The 4,891-nt window shown below is 37.6% G+C and overlaps 1 long non-coding RNA gene across 2 annotated transcripts; it reads right to left on the bottom strand.

Moving 5' to 3' along the window:
• Positions 1–260: 260 nt before the first annotated feature.
• Positions 261–2,738, bottom strand: LOC135153323 (uncharacterized). Of its 2 annotated transcripts, none has more exons than XR_010292779.1 (3): positions 2,674–2,738; positions 791–892; positions 261–374 (listed from the first exon to the last, which is right to left on the bottom strand). It is a non-coding gene; the product is annotated as an uncharacterized LOC135153323 (long non-coding RNA). The 2 variants fall into 2 exon arrangements; XR_010292778.1 differs by having other exon boundaries at positions 2,670–2,718.
• Between the last annotated feature and the right edge of the window lie 2,153 nt (positions 2,739–4,891).

Genomic DNA, 4,891 nt, shown 5'->3' with positions numbered 1-4,891 from the left:
TACTCTATAAAAAAAATGTCAGAGATTTCCTATAAATATGAATATATGAATTAACATATATAAATTATATATAATAGTCAGAATTAAAGTTGATATGTTTTGTTGCACAGAATATTTTTATCTGCGAATAAAAACGACAGCTAACTATAATCTAAAAACAGAATTGAAATGGTTTTTTCAAAGGCAGGTCTATTTGTTGCCTTAAAAAATTGTGAAAACCCCCCATTATTAAAAATAATCACTAATTAACTCACTCATATAACTGTTGTAGGTTGTATTTCTCTTTGTGGTCCTATCACTGTTCTATTAGGCCTACTTCACCAATTGTTTATCATCATCAATCACCTCCATGGAAATTGTAGAGCTGCATCATCCTATTGGACAAAATGTAAAATAATAAGATTTAAAAAAGATTGTAAATCTACAAATATGAAATATGAATATCACACTAAAGAATGAATAAAATGAATTTTATCAAATATAAGACATGAAAAATAAATATTGCTTTGTTTATAAACAAATAGGAAATAAAAAGGCCATTTAAATAATAGTAGATCAAGGACATGACCTTATTTTATAAATTTGCCCAAGGTACATAACTTTTGGCATTGGTTCTATTTTAGACTCGAGAGAGTCGAGAGCCTGTATATATAAGAAGTGTATATTCAGTATAGATCCTACCTCTTAGCAGTTGCTCAGGTTATTTTTATTTAATGTAAACATGGTTAACATTCATTTCAATGCATGTAATGTATCTGTAATTTTGTATGGGTTAGTTTAACTTTTATACCTGGATGAGAATCTGCAAAATGATGCATGCACTTATGATCATCATGTTTAACCATAGGTACCGGGTAGACCTCTACTGTTTTTCTTGTTCTTCAAACTCAACCTGTTTGTGAAAGAAAAGAGAGAACAATAAGTGTCAAGTGATCTCTTTCATGGCCGTATGTACACTGATAAAAAAAACCCTGATTTTACAGAAAAAAAACAAGATTTTGCAGAAAGCAATAACAATCATTCTGTAAATTCATAAAACAGGAATTTTTCTACAGAACAGGTCTGTTTAAAAAGGGGAAAATGGTGTTTTATTTAAGGAAATTTGTAAGGTTCCATACACCAAATACGAATTTCCTGTAATTTTACATGATATGATGTAAGATTATGCAATCTGGTAAAATTACAGGTGTTCTCGAGACTCTGCTGCAGGAACTTCTTTTATTTTAAGGATAAATTTTCTAACACTGTAGGCCTAGGGGGAGGGGTTTGGGTGGGAGCTAAAATGTGAAAACCTTCATAAAAAAAAAGAATTGCATGAAATCCAATTTAGAAAATGCAAAAAACAGCCCTATGCAATATTGGTTGCTTCGGGCCCTCGCTTTCTGAATTTCAGGTTTCTCTAAATTTTTCACATGTCTGCCCCCCAAAAAAAAAAATCTGCATCTTTTTATTCCGAATCTTAATTTATTTGATTTTAACAACATAATTTCATAATCTCATGCACTAGGTTTAGATCTATTTGTAAAAAAAGTATAGATCTAGTCCAACCAGAATCAGTGCTTCGTGACAGCATTCATGTATCTAAATAAGGTCTAGATCTAGACTATCGATAGACTCTCGATCTATCTAGACCTAGAATGTAAAGCTAACCCTTCGATGACTTTACCTAGATGTATATCGATTTAAAAATTTTTGATGTCTGACTTTTATTCCTGGCTAAACCTTCATTGCCATTATTGACCGAGAGTAGATCTAGATCTCCTTGGTCCACTCGACAGTCATACTCGTACATGTAAATGTAGTCGTTTAGGCCCAGACCTACATCTAGGCCTAAAATTATAGACCTAGAGCCTAAGCCCTGGGGGTACGTGTCGAGGGTTGGCAAAATAAAAGTTAGATGACTAGATTTGAATTAGGTAGGCCTAGATCTACGTACAAGCATCGATGGATAAAAATAACATAAACTGATGAAGTAAAATTAAGAAGCAAGACTAGGCTCTGTTAACCATGTTAGAAATTAGATCTTGATCTATTGATAACAAGAGTAAGACAAACATGCAGAGCAGCATGTTATTTCTAATACCGAGTCTAACTATATATTATAAATAACAATAAGAATTAAAATGGGTGGGGGGCTAAATGCAGAAGAAGCCTGAAGTTATGCAAAATAAATTTGATATCTGAAAGTGAAACTGACGAGAATCTAGTGAGGATTGACACAATGATGACAGGCATATCTTCTTCCACACTCCGCTTCACAGTTTATTCCTGACTGAGTCTCGATCTACTGAAGATAGATGCAGATCTCCCTCTAACAGTTAGATCTAACGTTATACAGTGTACAAAAAGAAGCTTCATTCTTCTTGTTTTAATCAATCGTGGGCTCCCGGCCCGATTTTCTCTCGATGCCCAGCCGGCTAGGAGCCCGTACAAAATACATGTGGTTGACACAGCGGCATAACCACTGAAAAGCAACATACAGGCTGCACTGGGCCGGGCGACGATGACAATCTAACTTCAATTTCAAAGACCAAATTCTGTTTTTCTTTAACAGAAGAATGATAGCAAACTCTCTCATTAGTTAAAGAAATAACCTTAGATCACAAAATACAGTGTGAAATGTGTAAATAGTCCACTGAATTAATGTGGTTAAATCAATTTATACGTACTCACCGGAGTGTTCGTAGGTCCATTTTTGTGTGGAAAGAAAAGTTTCAGAATGAATGAATTAGATGACGTAATGAGGTCAAATGAATAATTAATTCTGTAACACGATACCACTAGTATCGATGACAAAGAATCGGGGAAATCGCGTATTAATGACGCTCCTAGCCAATGAAAAGGCCGGATTATGAATATCTTCATGCTCATGAATGTCAATGAGGGCTTATTTTTGTCTTCAAATGATCGCGGTAGGCGGAGCCTAATCTCATTTGTTTTGTGCTGAACGCACACGCAGCTTTCGGTCTAGTAATATATTATAAGGTCTTTGCAATGGGGTCTCGAAAAGCACCCTAAACACGTATTTTCCATATTCTGAAAATGCACCCTTAACAAGTATTGGCGTGTGAAACCCTACCACGGGGGGGGGGGGGGGGGGGCACTTACATTGACGAGTGGATACCATGCGCGACCAAAAAAACACGTAAAAAGGATGTCTTTTTCAAGAGATAGGGCACGTTACGTACGTAACGTGATAAGGGTGTCAAAAACACAAAAATAATGAAAAACGGGTATCTATTTCGTTAGGAAAGCTACGTGTTTAGGGTCAAATTTGCGGGGATGATAAAACAAAATTAAAATGTTTTATAAAGGATGTCCTTTCTGCTCCAACACTACGTGTTTAGAGTCCGATTTGCGCGACGTGTGGAAGGTAGGGCCGTTCTAAACAAGTGATGTGTAAAAGTAACTGACGACCGACGGACCCGTGACATATCGCTGTACTTGTTTAGGGGTTCATTTCAGGGAATACTTATCAAGAGTTTCCAATACTTGTTAAGGGTAGGGTTTCACACGTCAATACTTGTTAAGGGGTGCATTTTCAGAATATGGAAAATACGTGTTTAGGGTGCTTTTCGAGACCCCATGGTCGCGCATGGTATCCACTCGTCAATGGAAGTGGCCCCCCCCCCGGGAACCCTACCCTTAACAAGAATCGGAAACAAAACGATACTCTGGGCAAGTATTCCCTGAAATGTACCCCTAAACAAGCGCGATATTTTATTGTTATGTCATGGGTCCGGCGGTCGTCGGTTTTACCTTTACACACCATTTGGTTTAGTACGGCCCCACCTTCCCACCTCGCGCAAATCGGACTCTAAACACGTAGTGTTGGGGCAAAAAGGACATCCTTTATAAAACATTTTAATTTTGTTTTATTATCCCCGCAAATTTGACCCTAAACACGTAGCTTTCCTATAGCGAAATAGACACCTTTTTTCATTATTTTTGTGTTTTTGACACCCTTATCACGTTACGTACGTAACGTTCCCTATCTTGAAAAAGACATCCTTTTTACGTGTTTTGGGGGTCGCGCATGGTATCCACTCGTCAATGTAAGTGGCCCCCCGGGACTTGTTATAATCCTCATATTATTTAATCAGAACTAGTTACCCAGAAGGAAGAACCAGTTCAACTGGACCAGTACGACCAGTAAAATTTCAACTGGTAACTTTGAGCATCGGTTTACTGCACTTACTGGTCACATTGGTCCAGTTAAGATTATACTGGACCAGTTAGAAATTAAATTGGTCTTTGAATACTGGTCTCCAGTTAATTTTTAACTGGAATTTGAAACTGGTCTAGATTACTGGAGTTTGTCACTTGTCTCATTTGAATACTGGTCTCCAGTTAATTTTTAACTGGAATTTGAAACTGGTCTAGATTACTGGAGTTTGTCACTTGTCTCATTGGTCTTACTGGAGTGGTGATCGCCTCCACTCCCTCCATGAAATATTGGGGGCAAATATTTAAAAAAACGCCTTTTTCACGACTCACAAAATTTCTGTTACCGTGTTTACATGTGAACCAAAAGCCGATCACATGTAACCACGGTATGTGTTATAATTTGGCGCGCAGAACGCGTCGAAAACTTTCAATTACCGTGTTTACATGTGATCGGCTTTTGGTTCAGAACCAAAAGCCGATGCAGAATCGGCTTTTGGTTTATCTTGCACCGCGTTTACACGCTGTTACAGCTCGCGGTGCAGAATCGGCTCGCGTGGCAAAAACCTGAAATGATACGCGCACCAACAATATACGTAATAATAAAGACAACGCTGGATCCGTGCGCTTTGAAGTGCGTCATTCTTTATCATTTTGCCCCCAACCCATCCCAATTCAAAACATGGACGCTCCTGGGCAAAAAAAGGAGATATTTTTCTGCGCCATG

The sequence above is a fragment of the Lytechinus pictus genome, chromosome 2 (genome assembly GCF_037042905.1).
Source record: "Lytechinus pictus isolate F3 Inbred chromosome 2, Lp3.0, whole genome shotgun sequence".
NCBI lineage: Eukaryota > Metazoa > Echinodermata > Echinoidea > Temnopleuroida > Toxopneustidae > Lytechinus > Lytechinus pictus.
This window is presented reverse-complemented; position numbering and strand designations above follow the sequence as displayed.